Here is a 23,184-nt window from a genome sequence, read left to right as displayed (position 1 = left end):
GCGAACTTTTTTCCCTGATTCCGATAAAGTTGCTATTTAATCTACTAACTGGTCTTTCCAGTCCTGGTAGGAACGGGAAAGGCGCATTGCGTTGTTAACTCGTCGAAACTGCGGCAACGCTAGAGTATTTGGATAGACATTTTGTTGTCGGTAAGACAGTTTACCCACACACACACACACAAACACACGCACGCACACACACACGCACATACACACACACACAAGCATGCATGCATGAACTCAGATTCAGTTAAGCTTCATCAACGATGAAGATATTGATCCGTATAAAACTAAAGCTACGTAGGAGATGAGATTCAAACAATTTTGTCTGCGAAATAAAAGAAAGGTTTTAAAGCGTTCAACTCGTCAAAATATCGAGCAAGAATGCCCTAGCGTACACACACACATATTATTATTATTGGCTCACATGGAGCTTTCACACAAGTCAACAAACGATCTGATTGGAAACCTGTGGTGTTCTCTGGAAGCTGAGTGACAACAAGTGTCCCCAGACGTCCAGCCCTCTCCACCTCCTTCGATAGCATTTGCAAATGAATTTGCATCATCGCAACAGCCGCTTACCATTGATTTCTCGCTGGTAGTGGCTATTGGTTTATACTGGAATTTGAGTGGCATTCAGCCTCCCCAAGGTCCCAGTTCTCTTTGCGCTTGTCCAGCCGAGGTCTGGTTGGCGCTCGCTCCTCGGTCTTTCAGTCCTTATTGACCCTTTTCGGCCCTTTGGTATCTTTTTTTTGTGGGGGGGGATCGGTGATGAAACAAAGGGGGGAATGCATGATGGGGGGTGTAGAACTTGTAAATATGCAGTTTCGGTGTTCTTCATTCCCTGTAACGCTTATTCGTTATATTGTCTTGTATTATTCTCCGCATTCAAGGGTTTTCCTTAATATTTCAGTCGTTTTCATTATCGTTAGTCGTTGTACTTTTGCAGTTATTCGTTATTATTATTATTATTATTATTATTATTATTATTATTATTATTATTATTACTATATGTATCTACATAAAATTTTATTATCTATTTTTAGTATTTACTTCGACAGTAAGTAAAGTCGGGTAGTAGGCTTATTCTAAAATATATGGCAATTAAGCGACACAGAATTTTCGGCGTTTTACCTTCGAGAGGATTCGTAAGGGTTTGATTTGGAGACATGAACTTATTGTGTCCACGCAGATTTTCGAAGCTCCATATTTATTAATAATCGCGTGGAGTCATGGGAAATGCGGAAAAATGAAGGAAAACTGAATCTGCGCATGTGTGCGTGAGCTATAGTTTGACGAGTCCTCATGAGATTAAAACGAGGAAAATTCTGTGTAGCTTAATTACTATATATATTTTCAAACCTTACTATATATATATATATATATATATATATATATATACGTATATATATATATATATATATATATATATATATATATATATATATATATATATACACAAACACACACACACATATATTTATATATATATGTAGGAAAAATGAAGAACAACTTTTTAAGCTATGGCATTTTGAAGCTAAATGCTTCTCATCACGAGTAGGAAAGTGCTAGAATTATACAAAATGCAGATTTTGAAAAATTTGAATAATTCCAGCAAACTTCCAATTTGGAAGAGAAGCATTTACATATTTACATAGCCTACACATGTTTTTTTTAAATTTTCTCTTTTACCTTTCCTTATTGTTCTCATGATATAATAAAGTTATATATAACTTTTATTCCTCATCTTTCATTTAATATTATTGTTTGCTTTTCTTAATAGTGTTGATATCTTAATAAGTTTGTTTGTTAAAATTTACTCTTTGATAAGATTATATATATATATATATATATATATATATATAATTATTGCTGCATCTTTCCAGATCATCGCCGCCACATTCAAGTCTACTTATCTCGTCGTCCATGTCATCCTAGGTGATTCTGCAGTCCCGACGCAGGTTTGCACATCTTGAAGCATATGTGACATACAAATGAGCAATTTTCACTTCATCTGAAGGCTGAAGGGTATTCCTATGTGTCTTCTCGAACCAGCAGTAGACTCACAAACTTAGTTGCATGTTAAAAACATCGTTTGGTTCTGACTAATAGGTACAAAGTTGACTTGAACAGGAGTTTTGTGTGACTTTATGTGGTTAAGGTAGCTGGCTTTTGACAGAAGCATTCATTCACAAATTGCTGTGAGTCTGCTGTCTTTCCTCTAGAGCATCACAACTTTCACGTTAGCCTTGGCAGAGTAAGTTCTTTCCACGTGTCGATGTTGATTTGCAGGACTTTCAAATTATAAGTATATCATATACAAATTATATACACATACATATATATATATATACACTCACACATATGTATATATACATATATATGCACACACACACACACACACACAAACACACACACACACACACACACACACACACACACACATATATATATATATATATATATATATATATATATACAAACTTATGTGTGTGTATACCTGCAGGCTCACCGAAGATATGACAGTCGAAGTTTTCATCTTTCTCGCTCACCTTACAAATATGTGAAACACAAAATAAAGACATTTTTATTCGTGTTTTAACGTTTTCTTCATTAATTTGTTCTTTTATTTACATATAACTTTTCTGTTGCCTCACGTGAGCAAAAACGGAGCTTCAATAAACTGCGTGTAAACACAATCAGTTTATTTGTCAAAAAGAAAGACTTATGTCATTTTCTATTATTCAATACTCTAATTTACTCTAATTTATAATAGATATTTTTATGTACGAACTTTTAAAGCTTAAGCGGACAATCGAACCAAATCTTTATAAACTCGTATCTACAAATTCTTAAGGTTCATAACTTTTCAAATTGTATCAGATGTGAATACAATATATTTGAATGGATTTCAACTTGGTCGATTCTATTATCAGCGTTATAACATCACTTATGCCTTCTTGTGATTCAGAAGATGAATATAATCTATATTGCTAATATATGCTATATCCTTTTCTCTTAAATGGGACCCTTAGGAAGTGTAAACTTTCTACCTACAAGCGTTTTGTTTTAAACAATATTAATTTTAGTCGAACAACACGAAAATTGAATTCAGTAGACACCATTAAATCTGAGAACGATTAATTCATTTCACAATCCGCAGTAATGGAAAAACACTAGACCATAAATTTGTTCGCATAAATATCTATTATTTAATTGAATTTCGCCATATAAGTCCAGTTAGTTTCTATATTAGGTTAACTGATGATGTAATATGTGGGATGATTAACCCTTCCCCCTTTAAAAAAGAAGCTAATTCCCCGGATGTCTTATGATAATAGAACTGATACTACACTATACATCCTCATTAAGATTATAGTAGATAAAATCCATTTTTCCTGTTCAGTTCATATTGCCTAAGCATAAAAGCATTAATGTTTTATAGCTATTTGACCTATTAGCTAAGATCATGTGTAGTATCTGTTCTCAGCTTCCAGCGACACCAGACATTTTGCAAAAATGACATGCATGTTGTAGAATATTAATTTATTAGGAAGTAAATTTATTTATCAGAAAGTATATTCATTTATTAGAAAGTAAATTTGTGCTTACACTTTATTATATATTCGGTATTTAAAAAAAATGTAAAAACAATAATACTAGATAGCTGCCCCATATAGGAAGCGGTTTCTAAAGTTCTTAAAGTACAAGTTGTTTCATTATGATCGAAACCTATCCGTAATTGCACTAATGTTTTTGTGTTGGAAAAATGCTGGCATTTCCCTTCTTCTGATGCGGAAAATTTAGCCTCGAAATGTCATATACTAAAGAAGTGCCACTCTTTATTCTCGTCCCTTCTTATTCATCTGATGATATGAAACAATTTAAATGTAACTTTTATTCCTCACCTTTTATTTAATATATTAATTGTCCCTCTTAACAATGAAGAGCCTTTTCTATCTTGATAGGTTTGTTTAATAAAATATACATTCATTATTGACTTCATTTACTCTTTAAGAAACTCGTTTCTTTTCGTGGAACACTTTCAGTTGAAATAAAAAGTTGGTCAATTTAGGTCTTATGTACAGATCATCATATAATGATTAGATCACTCTGACAGACGTTAAAAAGCATTTAAAAAAATAAATGTTTAAATTTCAACAATATTTCTCGATTAGGTCCTTGCTAATGAAGCCAGAGATGGCTTGTTGCCGAATTCGAATCCATCGGCTAGTGTTAATCGTGACATCCTGCACTGATGATTTCCGAAATGATGAAATACTAGTGTCTGTAGGTATTAAATAATTATTATAGTAAATAAGTATATATATATATATATATATGCGTGTGTGTGTGTGTGTGTGTGTGTGTGTGTGTGTGTGTGTGTATACGGCCAGTACCAGATTGGTGACGATTTGGAAATGCTAGGTGCTGTATGTACCGCGCAGAGTCGTAGAAATTTACAGGTATCTGAGTTCGCATTCATTGGGAGAGATGCATCTCCAGTCTTCGTTAAGATATGAATGTAAGAGAAGGAAAAACTCGGATGTAACAACCTGCGGCCTACTGTATACTCTGTCCTGACAAAGATTAGCAGTAATATCAAAAGGTGTAGTTGGTTCTACACAAAGATTTCACGGTGATAAAAATAAATCATTTGTGTGGATTTCCGAACCTTATATGTCGAAAAATCGACGTGAGAGTCAACACACACACACACACACACACACACACACACACACACACACACAGAGAGAGAGAGACACACACACACACACACACAAACAGTCACACACACACACACACACACACACACAAACACTCACAGACACATATACACACACACACACACACACATATATATATATATATATATATATATATATATATATATATATATATATATATATATACAGAAAGTTTAGATCAGATAAGTCATCTTTTCAGCCGAGGAGAGCTTGATATAGGTATCTTAAACTGCTAAAATTGATGGTACAGATATCTTATCTCATCTAATCTTTCCTTAAATAAAAATATACATAATACACTCTTATTTTCGGAATTTTTCTTTATAATAGAGAACTCTGCTTGAATCTTTTTTGCCAAAAACATTATGACTAAGTATATATATATATATATATATATATATATATATATATATATATATATATATAATATGTGTGTCTGTCTGTGTGTATGTATACATATATATATGTATGCGTGTGTCTGTGTGTGACATTGTTAGACTGATTATATGTACCATTATCAAAGGAGTGGTTTCTTTGAGTACAGGGTGACCCTAAAAAACGGGTCCCAACTCTAATTAGGCCCCGTTTTTTAGCGTTTTGTCCCAATGAAATGCAACTTTGATCATAACTAGTTTATTATATTCAAAACATCACATAAGAACACGAGGATCTTTGGCCTTTTTTTCTCCGTTCTACAGCATATGTTCTAGATGGCCTCCATTTAGCTCCGTGCATTTCTTGAGGCGCAGCACGAAGTTGTCCATGATGTTTTTACAGACCGAATTGGTAATGGCTCTCATCTCCTCCCTGATGGCGTCCTTGAGTTCCTTGATGGTTCTGGGTTTCCCTGCGTAGACTCTGTCCTTAAGATAGCCCCAAAGAAAAATATCTGGGGGGCTATGGGGTGCCCACTCGAAATCAGTCTTGAGACTGATCACTCGGCCTCCGAAGTTCTCTTTCAGCCAATCACGGGACAGGTTTGAGGTGTGAGAACTTGCTCCGTCCTGCTGGAACCAGAACTTGCTTATGAGCGACGGCTAGATGGTCTGGAGATCACTCTTGAAGGTTTTGAGGACCTCCACATACCGCTCCTTGATGACTGTCACTGCTGCGCCAGATTCTTCGATGAAGATTGGTCCGATGATGTCTCTGGCCGAGATTGCGGCCCACACCGTGCACTTAGGAGAGTGCAGGGGCTTGGTGGCTACTTCATTGGGTCTGAAGGACCCCCAGAAGACATTTGTCTTGGAGTTTGCCTTTCCATTAAGATGGAAGTGGCCTTCATCTGAGGTCCAAAGGAGGTTAAGGAAACTTGGTTTCTCCTCGATCTTCTCGAGCATCTTGACTGCCATAGCCCTCCTCTGCTTCTAGTCTGAGGCTGTAAGGGTTTGCAGCGTCTGTATTTTCTGTGGGTAAGCCCTGATAGCGTTCACCAGCACTCTCATGCAAGTCTCACGGGATATACCGAGGGACTGACTTCGCTTACGCACAGAGCGTTTCGGACTCTGCTGGAGAGACTCTCTCACTCTTTCGACCAGCTCGGCTGTTAACTTCTTGGGACATCCCGAGTAGCTTGGACGGTTCTTTCTGGCAGCGTTGAGGTTCTCCACGGTCCCATACTTCTCGAAGTTTCCACCCAGTTCTGAATTCTGCTTTTGGATGGAGCGTTTTCACATTCGAACTGACGCATGAAATTGTCCTGGATTTTCTTAAACGAGCCTGTCTGGTAGTAAAATTTAACACAGTGTATTCTTTGTCCCAGCTCCCACTGGGGTCTTGGCGTGCTCACGGTCGTTGATTCTGCCATGTCCTGTAAAATAAGGGCAATCGGTTAATAAATAATGGAGATATCACATAAAGTGTACATAGGCTCGTTTTGGGGGGTTCACCCTGTATTCCTGCACGACATATTGGCAATCAAAAGATGTTGAACATAGCAACAGTAATTGTCAAAATGTATGAACAAACCTGAAAAGGGTTGATATGCCGTAAAACAAAACAACCAAAACCAAACACCGTGTCAAAGAAGTTGAAAGTCCAGGGTGTCAAAAACTTTCTAGTCAGTAAAACAATGTATTTTGATATTGAACCATGATAAACACGTGACGAATTCCCCATCTGATTTTAACGTAAAAAATGGACCATTTTATTACTGTTTATGATAGAAAGGGTGACTATCGTTCGATGAAAATATCAACTTCTAAAAACGCCGAAGTTTGTATTGTATGTTAGCTTTGAGAGGATTGGCACGCATATGTGATGTGGTTAATTTGCCAAGCCACGACATTTCCCAGAAAAGAAACGCAAATATTTCGCATCTCTTAAGGCAAATATTTTCACAAATGTTTCATAAATAGACTAACGCACTTCTCAATAGCACATACAGACACACCAACACGCATATACATGCAAGGGCACACACACACACGCACACACGCACACACACATACACACACACACATATATATATATTATATACATATATGTGCGTGTGTGTGATCTATTTTATATACCAATACATATATCAATTAATATTTGTATGTGTTAGGGTTTATATTAATAAATATATACATGTATGTATAATGTAATGGGTATGAATCCATATGTGTATGTAAACATAACTGTATATCTATGTATACGTTTATATATATACATATATATAGATATGTGTGTATGACAATGAGTATACATGTGTATGTATATTCATATAACTGTAGTATTATACAGACATGTGGGTACTTATATATATATATATATATATATATATATACACGTGTGTATTCATTATATATGCTTACTATATCTGTGTATATACATGTATATAAATATGTGTATATATATGTGTGTATATAAATATGTATATGCATACATTTCTGCATGTATCTGTATATAAACGCATGCATCATATATATATATATCCGTATATATATATATATATATATATATATGTATGTATGTATGTGTGTATGCTTGTGTGTGCGTGTTTCTGTGAGCGCGCGTGTGATGAGTGTGCGAAGTATCGCGCTAGTCTACGCAAACATATACATTATTTAATGACGTGAAAGTATTTGTGTCAAAGGGCGTTGTTCGTTACATTTCTCAGCTATTCGGTTTTGGCCAAATGTTTCGCAGGGGTAGGGAAAACGGGTATGCAAAATACCGTGGGTATAACAGACCTTTATACTAGAGCGTCATTGCGTCCGATCGCCATCGAAAGAGGGTAACTTTATACCCAGACTTCTTTCCACAATTTTTCGGTAAACCAGAATACTCGCAACCCTCAAACAGCTTAGAAGGGTTAACTTACTGGCACTCTAATTGACGGATAATAAGTTTGTGCTAATATATTTGACTTTTCATACAATATCATTGTTTTTCTGTGGAGTAAAATGGCTTAATTCAGAGCCGATCTAGCTAGTCAAAAGCGATCACATGGAATTCGATCTTTCTTTGGCGGGGAAAACATTTCGGAGCACAGATGTTCTATTTGTTCTATAGCCTGCAAATCAAGCGAATGTCCACAGTAAAGCAATATCGGTTGGCGTCCCTCAATCTCAGCATGTGTGACCTCTGCAATAGACTATGTAAGAGCAGGGCTGGTCTGAAGAGCCACCATCGTTTCTATAGAAAATAGAAAATGCATCTTTATCACATCTCCACATGTATATACGTATGTGTGCATAAATATATATATAAAACAAAAAAATCTAATTATAAAAGGTATTAAAGGAAATAAAAAATAAAAGAATATTTTAAAAAGTAAATGGAAATGGATAAATAATCAACAATAAAGCAAAGGAAAGGTGGTCTTCTTCTGTAAAGAAGTGACGATCATCGTATATATATATATATATATATATATATATATATATATATATATATATATATAGTAATTTATAAAATATATATGGCGATTAAGCTACACTGAATATTCCGCGTGTCATACACTCTAGGATTCTAGCCTGAAGAATGGAGTGGATGAAATGCGGAATATTCAGTGTAGCTTAATCGCCATGTATATTTTATAACTTACTAACTAGCTCTACCTACGTATTGAGCACTTTTGAAGTAAATACTTAAAGTTTAGGCATAAATTTATACTTTTGTATATTAATATTATGTCAGTAAATGAAGTATATATATATATATATATATATATATATATATATATATATATATATATATATATATATATATATATATATATATATGGTGTATATTTAGGCAACGGATTTTCATTTAAACATATGTTGTTTAAAAGCACGGGCGGTTTCCGTTTAACGACTTTCTTTTCGATTTTTTCCAATTCACACATTTACGTATCATTTTTGTAGTATTATCAGCTGTTTGCATGTAAGATCCAACATTAACTCCAACAAAGATTAATTCATCATTTCAGTATATAAAAATATAGTAATTCTTGTATTTGATAAAAAAAAAAGCGAATGCTCATATCAATACAAAATTGTAATCAGAAAAAATTAATTTATCGAGACATTTTTTTCTTCAAATGAGAAAATATTTCTTAGTGAATTAAAAACATTAAATAGGTCTTAATTAACAATCAATTCCTTAATTCCGTAATAAACGATGAGTAGACGGGTAGAAAATAATTTTAAATTGTATTTTTTTTTCATTTTTTTCCTAATCATTAGCCCTCTATTTTTCTAACTATATTTAAGTTGTACTCCAATCGCGCAACTGCCGAAAACACCATATAAATAATAAGACATATATTAAAAGTAACTAACTGGACGTATGTTAACTATTCGTCATATAAATTTTTTCCAAATCAATATATATATATATAGGATATATAGGAGGTATTTTAGAATACAATCAACTCGACGTATGTTAACATTGCGGCCGAGAAAACCCTCCATGACAACACTATTACATATGTAAAACCCTCTCACCCAACCATGGCAACGCCTGCTTTTTGACACTTAATCTATTTCAAATACGTAACCCCCACAATCGTTATTTTTCAATTCAACATATTCTAATCATGACGTAAAGTATGCTTCTTTCCTTCTTTCTAGTTTTCCTTCTTTCTATCTCTTCTTTTTTATATTTCTTCCTCTCTATATATTTACAGTAACAAAGTCTTATCCACAATGCTATATGAAAGTGAAAGTTGGCATTTCGAAATCAACTAACAGTAGAAATTAGAAGTGTTTGATTTCAACTGCCTTAGAAAGATTCTGGGACTCAAATAGAGCGATCGGCTAACAAGCAAAAAGTTATTGACCGCACTAACCAATAGGTAATATCGTTAATAATCAGCAAACGACATCTCGCTCGGACATATCCTAAGACTGGTCACATTAAGAATTGTCAACTAAGTGCTCCAATATAGCTCTGATAGAAAAAGAATAATATAAAGATAGAAAATAAGAAAAAATAGCAATAACAATAATAGAAACACCATTTAAAAACTGGATAATTACATAATTGTAAGTTCACCCCCCCCCTTTTCCTAAAAGCACTGATCAGACCTCCGCTAGATGAGCGCGAGACGGACTGGGATTTTGGGGAGGTTTATTGCCACCCATATCCCAGTGAAGACTAATGGTCGCTACCAATGAGAAATCAATGACAGACGAATGTGGCGATAACGCAAATTAATTTGAAAAGGTTGCCGAAAGAGTTGGAGAGTACTGGAAATCTTGGAAGACTTGTTGTCACTCAGTCTCAGAGAACACAGCAGGCTGTTTTCAAAGAGAATTCTTTGATGATAGCCTGTGTGAAAGCTCGTTATAATAATAAGAAGAAGATAAAAATGAACTGGAAACAAAAAATGAACTGGAAACAAAAAATGAACTGGAAACAGACAATTAATTGCAAAATGGAGAATCTGGAACAATACTTTAGATCTGACTTCATATTGAAAACGTAGGCATACTTTGACTTTCTCACGCTTAGCAAGGCGCGGGAGTTCCAAAGTTTAAGTCAAAGTTTATATACGACGAGCGTTCCAAAAGTAATGCTTCCTATTTTTTTATTCTGCACGAATGGATCAGAGGGAATTGCAACTTACATTGTCATTATGACTGTACTTATACATTCATGACCTGAAAGTTTCATCGCTCCGTTGCAAATATTGACGGTGTAAGATTCTATGAAAACATGGACGTCATGGACGTGCAGAAGCAAAGATGCCTCATTGAATTCCAGGAAAAAGTGCATTGATAATAGTGGTGATCATGTAGAAAATAAATTCTGCAACATGAAATGTCGCTTGTTTTTATAATACAACTTCCGTATTCATAGCCCTTTAACTTTTTAGTTAAAAATATAGGAGGCTTTATAGGTACGCAAAATGGCTTATATATGTATAGTATAAAATATATTTATAGCAATTAAATTGCGCAGAAACGTTTGTGTTTTGTTCTCAAAAAATGGATTTTAGCACTGACAATTTGGTAAACCAGCCTAACGTTTATTTTGATTTTATGCAGCAAAAAATTTTAAATGTTATACATTCAATTTTTTTTTTAACAGTTTTAATTTATTGCTCGTCTCTTGGGGCTTTTTTTAATTTTCTTTCCTTTTTTTCCATGGAAAACGTTTTCTAAATATTATTCAAACCAGACCAAAATAGAAAGCAAATCAAAATCTTCAAAATAATCTACTTCCGGGTTAAATAAGTTAATGACACAAAAACAGACACAAATATTTCAAACGGGCGTTTTCTTGTTTTTCTTTTTTTTTTTTTCAAGGCGTGAGAATAAAACTGTGCACTTTTAATTACGTTTAACATTTATTTATTCCGGATTTTTTTTAGATGACGATGAATAAACGAATTTATTTCGATTATTCGGACTGCTGTTTTCATTTTCATTATTATTCGCACAGAATTTCGGTTGATGTAACCTCCAAGCTTCTCCAAGTGCAACTTGTCAAACTCGAGAATCTTTATAGCAAACTCAGGAATCTGTGCAAGATTTTCAATTGAACCATTCATTTAATCCACGGCGTGATCCGTCAGCCATGGCTGAGTCTTCAAATATTAATAATTATATAATTGTATAATTTTTGTCCAAATAAAAAACATTTGATTCATAATTTTGAAAAGCAATCTGCATGGCTCGGAATCTCACACTTATCGTTGCCTATAATTTTACCATGTAGTATCTTTATTTGCCTATAATTTTACCATGTAGTATCTTTATTTGCCTATAATTTGACCATGTAGTATCTTTATTTGCCTATAATTTTACCATGTAGTATCTTTATTTGCCTATAATTTGACCATGTAGTATCTTTACATAAAAAGTCTTCATGACTTGTCTGGGGCGATGTCTATAAATCAAGAAAAGATTAAAAACATAAATTTAAAAAATGGCCATTTTTTTTTTTTCAATTTGGACTTGTAATATCAAATTGGTATTTATTTGCATCCTTTTTTTTACTATTTAAGTTCCGTCAGAACGAACTACTAAATCATCTTCTGTGGTGATGAATGAACTTTTGGGTTTGTATTACTGTACACATAGATTCGAAGAGGTTATCAAAAAATAAATATATAACAAATAAATGTTATCACAGGCAAGATAAGTTACTTTTCTACCAAACTGGATATATATTTTCGTGTTTTTATTCAATGTAACATGTTTATTCAGCTCGAAAAACATGCAGTGTTTACCGATGTATTGGAAAATTCAAAATGGCGGCCGACTCTTTCTTAAACACGGTAAGTTCGGGAAAAGGTGTTATAAATAATAAGATAGACAAAATACTGTTAGAAATTCGCCTAATATATATTACCGTGACATAGGTTGACATATATTCGGTGTTGTTTTAATAGTATTTTGTCTAGTTTATCATTTATAACACCTTTTCTCGAACTTACCGTGTTTAAGAGAGAGTCGGCCGCCATTTTGAATTTTCCAATACATCGGTAAACACTGCATGTTTTTCGAGCTGAATAAATATGTTACATTGAATAAAAACACAAAAATATATCCAGTTTGGTAGAAAAGTAACTTATCTTGCCTTTGATAACATTTATTTATTATGTATTTGTTTTTTGACAACTTTTTCGAATCTATGTGTGCAGTAATACAAACCCGAACTTTTCAATTATTTCTTCATCTAGCGAAGTTTTTGTGTTTGCAACTAAAGAACATGCTCTTTATATAACTCAACTTTTTTTTTAATGGAGATTTCAATGATTCTACACAACATGGCACGATTTGGGCACAAATATTATTATTAGGTTTAGAAAAAAGGTCTTGCAGAAGTCTTAATTTTGATTTCAACTGAGGTATTTTTTTAAATAAGTTTTCGTTATAATATTTTTACTTTATATATAATTTTCAAAAGGCGTGTTTCGCTCTATCTAATCGTTTAAATTACCATCTTTTTGAAACAGTTATGGTTTCTGTTCAGAACGTTGAATTCAAGGTGAAAAAAGCAAATTAGCACACTTGTCTTATTTCAAGGTCGAAAAGCTGCTGACACCGCTTGCGATATCAACGAAGCGTTTGGCCAAGGAACCAACACTGAATACACAGCACAATGGTGTTTTAAGAATTTTCTTAGGACGACTATGATGGGCGTAATGGTCGATTATCGGATATGAACACCGATCAAATAAGAACCTTAGTCGAAGGTAATCCACGCACAACTATTCGAGAACTTGCTTCTGACGTAGCCGTAACGTGTATGACGATTTTCCAACTACTTGAGAGAGATTGGAAAGACAAAAAACTTGATAAATGGGTACATCACGAACTGAACGATAGCCATAACAAAACATCATTATGAAATGTCATCTTCCCTTCTTTTACGCAACAAGAATGACCCGTTTCTTGACCTGGTTGTGACTTGCGATGAAAAGTGAGTTCTTTACGACAACCGGCGACGCTTAGCTCAGTGGTAAGACGCCGAGGAAGCTCCACGACACTTCCCAAAGCCAGAGGTGCACCAAAAGAAGGTCATGCTGACTGCTTGGTGATCTGTGACCGGTTTCATCTATTACAGTTACACGATGATGCTGACCGCACGTTGCTAAACCGGATGTATATATATATATATATATATATATATATATATATATATATATATATATATATATATATATATATATATATATATGCACAGGTGTCTACAGATATAAATCTTTCTCTCTCTCTCTCTCTCTCTATATATATATATATATATATACATATATATATATATATATATATATATATATATATGTATATATATATATTAATGTATTTAAACATTATTGGCTACATATTTGCAGACGTGTTGCTGCAGTGTCTTGTTTCAGACCGTGGTATCAACTTTAGGCTCAACTCAAGTAATGTTAAGTTCTTTGTATACAAAATGTGTTTATCTGATTAAGACTAAAGAAAAATAGAAGAAATGGCGTTTTTCGGTTCCCCATTTCGTCTTTGTCTTAGTTACTGACGCTGTTTCTCAGCTGTTTCTTTGTAGCTTCAAATCGGATAAAAAATGTTGTATATAAAGAACTCAGTATTCCTTGAGTTGAGTCTCAAGTTTATACCACGAGACATTGCAGAAACATGTATGCACATATGTAGTCAATAATGTTTGTGTAAATAAACATACTATAAAAACGCTCTGTTGATTCATCTATTTGTTTTTGCTAAATACATAGGTTTCAGTGAATCTACATCTAGAAAACTAAAACTATACAATAATTATATACACACATGTGTGTAAATATGAAAACACGTATCTATATCATTCAAACCCGATAGTGTTTGAATATATGGTAAAGTGGTAGTTTTAGTCATAAAGAACTGCTTTAAAGTTTCACCGCTTACACTTTTTCGACCAAATTTCAAACAATTATTACAGTTTATAGATCACCTTCTCAGCGACATTATGAAAAAAAATCAATTTTCGTTCAGTAAAACAAAAGTTATGATGAATTTACTGGTGTTCAAAATCATAAAAATTCGTAAGGACGTGAGCGACGTTTTTCATAACTGGTTTCCATAGCAACAACGTCGGTTCAGCGATTAGTGTTGCTACTAATTCACCACTGTCACGAAAAGAGAATTAACAAGTGAAACAGAGACAATAAAAGCAGACAAGTGTCGTACATTGTGATTACATACGAGTATGCTATGCTCATGGGGGTAAAAAATAAGACTGAAATTAAACAAAGAACAAGTGAATTTACTACCCTGGAAAAAACATGGATTACAATAGAAAAATGAGAGCATGAAAACTATTATGGTTAAGCTTAAACATGGAAAAAGGACAACATAGTCTAGTAAAAAATATAATAAATTTATTACTTTAAATATTGCAGCATTAAGAATTTTTTTCAATTCAATATTATATAATCAATACTGCAATATTTTAAGTCATAAATTTATTATATTTTTTTGCAAGAATATCTTGTACTTTTTATTTCCATACTTAAGCTTAACCATATTACTTTTTATGTTCGCATACTTATATATATATATATATATATATATATATATATATATATATATATATACATATATATACGTAGTATAATTCGGCATATAAGACGACGATTAAAGTAAAAAATCATCTTTTAAAACAATATTTCATAAGATACCGAGTGTAGCAATCTCTAGCCTAGACTAAACAAACATGGTTTCGTGATTTAGCAGTCGTCTTATACAATCGATATATGATAAATTTATTAAAAATTACTCTAATTTTGTACCTTGCCTGATCTGACGGTCGCCTTATACGCCGAAATATATGGTGTATATGTATATATATATATATATATATATAATGTGTGTGGTGCGTGTGATGTATGCGTGTGTGTGTGTGTGTGTGTGTGTGTGTGTGTGTGTGTGTGTGTGTGTGTGTGTGTGTGTGTATTAAATGAGGGTTATCAACGTAGATGACCTTGACCCTGCTCGGGTTGTTAATAAAAAATACTTATCTTATCCTCTAAGACTGAAAGGTGTGTAATGTTTGAATTTTATGTTTCGTCAGTGAAGGTCGTTGATATGTATCCACTAGCTTTAACGTTTTCTGGCGTCCCTCAGCGTCTTTGTATTTATTTCTCTTCAGTATTTTTTGAGTGCTATAACGGTCATTTTATCAAATCCTAATTAAAAGTACACTTGGTTTGTTTTGATAAATTGCAAGAGATTTAATAGAAAAAAAACATTATCATATTTTTGATGAATTATCTGTTTTAATGAAACCTTTTTTTAGATTTTATTTGAAGTTGAAAAAAACACAAAATGTCCCCATTTATTCTCTAATCGAACAAATAGTTTGCGGGTTGGGTCACGTGACTTTTTTATCATTTGCCGCACTTTTAACCAGCGTTTAGGCAATAATATAATAGGGATTCAGAAATATTTGACAGCGATTGGCAGAATAAGATCACGTGTTAGATGTGAGAGAAAGAGAGAGAGAGAGAGAGAGAGAGAGCACGATAAAGATAGAGGGAATTTTGAAATAGTCAATTAAATCAAGGCAGTTAGCGTTTCCGTTCCTTACATTCCGTTGTCTATTCTCTCCAAAAATTTTCTAAGTGATATCGCCATCAACTACTAAAAGCGATTTCTAAACACAAATGTAGCACTCTCCGGTTGTTGTGAATGTTTATATAAGCATGGATATGCCACTTATTAACAGTACCTGATGTAGCTGAATTGTTAGAATCGCCGACTTTTAAATAGTTGGTTGTAGGTTCGATCCTGACTTGAAGTAGAATTCTGTAAAGCCACACTGAAGGGCATTAATACACCGAAACATTTTCTCCCTGGATGATTAAAGATTTATAGACTTATATATAAATACATAGATATTTATATCGGCTCATACATTTTTTTTTCAGTGTCACGCTCAATTGATATTAATATGATGTTAAATACTAATTGATGTAAAATAGTAGGGGCCATATGTCTTTTCTTTACAAAGGAGTTACCTCTTATCAAGGCTCTGAAGCCACTCGAGGATGAGGGTTAATGAATGTACGGTATTTATTTGGATAATAGTAATCGTTAGTTGTAGCAATTTGGTATATTGGATTACTTAAGGAGAACGGCTCATCAATAACTTATTTACGTTGAACTTTAAGACACCCATACTGTGGTCAGCTGGAAAGCAGGCAAACGGAACAGAGTTCCACGGACGAGCAATTCTAAGAAAGAAGCTTTGTTCATGGAATCCACATTTTGGTTTAGGCACAGAGAAAGAGCGGAAGAAATTATTGATAGTGGTTTCAGATAGACGTGTGTTTTTCGTGAAAGTTTGGCGAAGGGAACCATAAATTGGAGGTCAGACGAGCACTCGCCATGGAAATAACGAAAGAGCAGAAACAGGCTAACAACGATTCTTTTGTGGGAAAAAGATTGCAGGGAAGAGAAAAGGACATCCCCTACTAAGCTACGAAGTCTATTTTGAACTATGTGAAGGCAGGATAGGTGGCTTTGAGCAGCTCCTACCCAGATATGGCAACAGTACTCCATCCTAGGACGTACTTGGCAATTATAGAGAATTTCATCGTCAGTGGAATATCTAATTATTTATTATAGATTATCTACACTTTTCTAGAGTTCTGTAATTGCTCTTAAAAAGCCATATATCAAGAGAGGTAGAAAGAGGGGCATGAAGAGAGGAAGACAGAAAAGATTACGGAAGTGAAAATAGTTGAAATAAGTGTAGAGTTCAATAAAAATACAGAAAGAAAATGAAATCAATGGACGAATACGTACTAAGAGGTCATAAATTTTAACTTACGAGGAAATAAAATAATTAAAACGAATTCGTTTTCAGATATAACTAAATCTTTCTCTATCTCTATCTCTCTCTCTCTCTCTCTTTCTCTCTCTCTCTCTCTGTATATATATATATATATATATATATATACATAGAGAGAGAGAGAGAGAGAGAGAGAGAGAGAGAGAGAGGCGGGGAAGAATGTGTGTGTGTATGAGCGAGGGGGTAGGGAGAGAGGACAAAATTCTACTGTTTATATAACAGTGCTTAATTATTAAATGGGGTTATATTTATATTAATACGTCGGTTAATTTACCACCTTAAAGTAGTAATCAAGTGGTTTCAAGCCTAAAGCGATTTCCATAATAAAATAGATAAATAGATATATAGCTAGAAATATGGATAGGTTAATGTATATATATATGTGTATATATATATATATATATATATATATAGAGAGAGAGAGAGAGAGAGAGAGAGAGATATTGATAGATAGATGCGTGAGAAGATACATAGATGTACGAAATACATATGTAGATATATTAATAGACAGATTAATTGATGTAGAAATAAATAGATAAATTAATAGATAGATAAATAGATGGATTAATAGATCAATAACAGATTAGTAGATTAATAGATAGAAAGATAGATAGATAGAGATAAATTGATATATAGATCGATATATATATAGATAAATGGATATATAGATCGATAGATATAGATAAATGGATATATAGATCAATAGATATAGATAAATGGATATATATATGTATATATAAATATATATATGTATGTATATATAAATATATATATATGTATGTATATATAAATATATATATACACATATATATGTATGTATATATATATTGTTGGAATAAAGAATATATATCAGATTCTTTTCCATAGATAGATAGATAGATAGATAGATAGATAGATAGATAGATAGATAGAAAACAACAATGTTATGTGACAAAAAGAAATGTCATTCATAGTTAACGTATATCATCGACGGGTACTTCAGCGAGGTGACTCATATGTGAAGCAAAACAAACGCGAGAAAAAAGATTATTTGCGTCGTCATTCGAAAATAGTCTCAGTAAACGAATGAACTTTCCCAATTCGTGTAGGCGTCAAACGTGACGTGTTTTAGAGTCGAACCGCCCACGAACAACATTTCTATTCTGAGGTCTTAACAAAAGTTTTAACACCTTTCATAAATCATGAATGAAATTACAACCAAGGGACTTGAAAAGTACGATGAACAAGAAATGTATGCGAATACAATCAAAACAAATATATAATAAAACTTCAGATTTTTAAACATATAGAATATTTTAGAACAAAAATAAAGACAGTCTCAGCTAGAACTCATTCTCTGCGACAACTGCAAAAAAATCCTATATTACTATAATAAATAAAGGTTCATGAGTTTCAGGTGACTGGTCAAACAACACTGTTATTATGGGGATGATGGAAATTGAGTCATATTATTATATGCTTGTGGAACAGAGAAGAAATTATGTGTTATCTATCTATCTATCTATCTTTGTATCTGTCGGACACGTGTTTTGTTGTCTCTATGACCCATCATCTAATCAGAAAAAATTGATTTCTAATTGCTTTATAGACAGTGTACAATATACTTTTATATAAATGTCTTTTTTAAAATCTATTGATGAGAACGAATGTTTTATTGTCTACTCCAATAATTTGTTCATAAGAAACACACACGAGTAAGTTGTCCTCTATGAGAGTAATGTTTAACAATCCGTGATACGCGTGGCTTTTAAATTTGCCCGATTGTCCAGGCACATTTGCTATACATAGAAATTTCTTTTTGTTAAAAATTATCATTGTAATCTATTAGTTTTATTTGTACTTGGAAAGACTTATTTAGCTTTTATTAATCTAATTAAATATTTTGATTAATTTCGCTTCACAATTTGTTTTGCGATTACATTTTCAAGAGTTTATCTTTGTAGATGTACGAACTAATTTCAATTTAAGCAGTTTGAATTAAGCAAATTACAGAACATCACGGATAGCTATCACGGGCCGTTTCATCTCTTATCATTGCTGTGTAAAACTCACCAACCAGATCAGCGGAATAACTTAATTCAACTGATTAAACCTTGAATAATATATATATATATATATATATATATATATATATATATATATATATATATATATTAGTAGAGTTGACTTAAACATTCACTATAAATTAAAATATATATCACTTCCTCTCCCTCTCTCTAGGTCCAGTTCGTATTTTTTTCTTCTTCATTATGTTGTTATGAGGAGGAGGTAATCGTTGGAGAAGAAAAATTTAAATGTATGTGCTGTCCAATTATTTTAACGTGTGCGTCGTCCCAGCTCCGGGCATGAATATAGAAGACATTTATTTTGAATAGAATTTAAAGACAAATAGAAAACTTTAAACGTCATGAAATGATAAAATCATTTTTATTTATTTTGTTGGTGTTTCATTCCAATATTTCGCTGATAAAATTAGCCTCATCAGGGTTTTAGGTCCAGTTCGTTTTTTTTTTTTTTTTGCTTTTTTTTTACAGCACGTACATTTAAATTTTTCTTTCTCTCTCGCCTCTATCTATCTATCTATCTATCTATTTATCTATCTATCTATTTACATTATGTATTTTCTTCATTTTTCCTTGATTGTTTTTTTGGGGGGGTTGTTTGGTTTTTTTCCTTCGTTGCTCTTAAATATTTGATGGTTATTTCTTATTTAATATGCTGAAAACTTACGGACGTAATTCCAGAACGAGGCCATGCGTTGCATGTTTCTCGAAAACGGAAGGACTGAATAAACAAAATGAACCGAAGGAAGAAATCTTTTGAATGAAAATTTTGTAGCAGTTAATCATATCCTGTTTTCTCTCGTCTCATAAAATTGACATAGGGCTTATCACAAGTGACAGAAAAAAATCTTAGGAACTTCATTTCTAGAAACCTTTTTAAATACGGAATCTCTCAGAGGTTTCCTTCTTCTATATTCCTGCCAAATAACAGTGACAAGAGAACAGCTTTCAATTCGTCGATGATATTTTTAGAGAGTTTTGAATGTCCACAATTCAATGTCTTTTGCCACAGTGTTTTCGTGATAGAGAAAGCCAGATTATGTCATTTTTCTAGTCTGGAAATTTTAATCTCTTAAATTACGTGCAATCTCTAATCCTATTCTAGTTGTGTTTTATTTGTATTCGTAGCAATTATCTAATTTAAAGTCTTTCTGCCATTGTTCGGCGTCATATAAGTTAGTTTCCGATGAGTTTTCTTAGCTTCTAATATGTTTTATCAGTGAGATCCTTTGTGTAGTGCAAAGGTTCCCTTTGATTTCAATTTCTTTTCATTTTTTTCTAGAGTTTACTGAAGTGTGCCTAGTCATCTAACCATTACTAGCATTTATGTATTTTCTTCGATGTATCACAATCTCCATTTAGTTTCGATTGTCTACACCTCAATGGTCTCTCTGAAACGTCGGAATACATTAATTGACAAGGTTATATATATATATATATATATATATATATATATATATATATATATATATATATATGTGTGTGTGTGTGTGTGTGTGTATATATGTGGGCGTATATGTGTATATATATATATATGTGTGTGCATGTATATCTGTGTGTGTATGTATATATATACATACACACACAGATATACATACACACACATATATATACACACATTTATTATATACAATCTTTCACATTCTGAAAATCCTATCATGTTGCTCGCTTGGTTAGCATTGCTGGATGGCATCGTCCTTTCAAGTTAAAACTCCTACTTGTGAGACATCGGCTTGGGGTTATTGGCTGGTTTGATGATCGCGTCCCTTGTTGAGACGAAGTAGGTTCGTTTCACAGTCGGATTTCGGCGCGGTTTGCTTGATCTGTGTTAGTTAATAGAAATTCTTGTGTGCAGGGCGTTTGCTCAGTTGGTAGAATGCTTGCCTTGCATGCAAGAGAGTCGGGTTTCGAATCCTGAGTTCGAATGTGTCTAACTGATGAGCCCAAATGAGGGCGAAACTCGAGTCTTGGACTTCCGGTTCTTTGACTGTCATGGCTCTTGTGGGCTGTGACGTTGTTTGACTGTGGAATTTATTATATATATATATATATATATATATATATATATATATATATATTTATATAATCAGACTGCGGGTGCTGGTGTAATGAGTTCGATCCTAACCTACGCTGATGACGGCTTATATATATATATATATATATATATATACAACTTAGGAACTCAAGGAAGGAGTGACACTGCTGTTACAAACTAAGTAGAAAGCAGTTTATAAACATAATCTAATTGTTCATATGTCAAAAATTTCTTTTAATTCGTTATCTCAAAACTTTGTTTAAGAATTTTAGTATACACAATATGTTAAAAGCGGAAAAAAGTTTGCCACTAAATTTGCATGGAAACAATATAAATGAAACGTAGCTTTTATTTACTGAACCATATGGAAGCAAAATGTACTTGATGACTGCAAAATACGGTTACAAATTGAAACTTGAATGTTACTAATAGAAATACAACATAAATTTTTTAATAAATCTTTTATGATGGTTTTGCTTTTTAATTGTTTTTTTTTTTGCTTTTTAATTGTTTTTTTTTGCTTTTTAATTGTTTTTTTTTTTTTTTTTTTTTTTTGCTTTTTAATTTTTATCTCAATTAAGATAATTAATCAATTAAAAACTCTTTATTTCATTTTAGGAGATGTCCGTGAAGGTTTACCATGACATGTTGGTATTTCCCCGTCTGAAGCACTGACTAAGGTTGCATATTTAACATATACCTTGCAGGTAAGACCTTTGGTAATCATCTGTAAACCATCAAGATACGCCGAAATATTCATGTAAATGTGTGGAGTTTTAATAAATTTCCGGTTAAACGAAGACAAAGTTTCGATGAGATTATTAAAAAAGTGAGACTGTGTTATATTTTTATTAACAAAGTGAAACAGTTATATTTTTATTTACAAAAGTGAGACTGCGTTATATTTTTATTAACAAAGTGAAACTGTTATGTTTTTTTATTAAAAAAGTTAGACTGCGTTATAATTTTATTAACAAATTGAAACTGTTATATTTTTATTAACAAAAGTGAAACTGTTATATTTCTAATAACAAAAGTGAGACTGTGTTATATTTTTATTAACAAAAGTGAGACTGCGTTATATTTTTATTAACAAAGTGAAACTGTTATATTTTTATTAAAAAAAGTGAAACTGTTATATTTTTATTAACAAAAGTGAGACTGTGTTATATTTCTAATAACAAAAGTGAGACTGTGTTATAGTTTTATTAACAAAAGTGAGACTGTGTTATATTTTTTATTAACAAAAGTGAGACTGTGTTATGTTTTTATTAACAAAAGTGAGACTGCGTTACGTTTTTATTAACAAAAGTGAAACTGGGGTTTGTTTTTATAGAAATTGTTTAAGACAAGGTCTGAAGGTCCTTGATATAAGGAACTAAAAACAACAAAAGATGATTATCGCAAAGACAAAAAAATGCATATTGATTTCCTTTGAAAAAACTTAGGTTATAGGCGGAAAACTCTTCCTAGTAAAGCACTTACAAAACCCTGCCGTCCTTGGAAAGAACCTATTGGAATGAGAAGCTGTATTACAAAGAGGTTTTAAACACACGAACATATGGATGTTTTCCGGGACCCGCCATGA

At 32.8% G+C, this 23,184-nt stretch overlaps 1 protein-coding gene across 3 annotated transcripts in view; it reads left to right on the top strand.

Annotated features, from left to right (window-relative positions):
- The window catches only part of LOC145260389 (uncharacterized), a 649,016-nt gene that overhangs the window by 285,792 nt on the left and 340,040 nt on the right, over window positions 1-23,184 (top strand). For 2 of the 3 annotated variants that reach the window (XM_080118365.1, XM_080118344.1), the window contains exon 2: window positions 22,215-22,303. The gene's annotated coding sequence lies outside the window, so the exon portion shown is untranslated. The remainder of the gene's footprint in view (window positions 1-22,214; window positions 22,304-23,184) is intronic. The other variant, XM_080118355.1, reaches the window with a different exon arrangement.

The sequence above is a fragment of the Euprymna scolopes genome, chromosome 3 (genome assembly GCF_053919585.1).
Source record: "Euprymna scolopes isolate OS-2025 chromosome 3, ASM5391958v1, whole genome shotgun sequence".
Classification (NCBI taxonomy): Eukaryota; Metazoa; Mollusca; class Cephalopoda; order Sepiida; family Sepiolidae; genus Euprymna; species Euprymna scolopes.
This window is presented reverse-complemented; position numbering and strand designations above follow the sequence as displayed.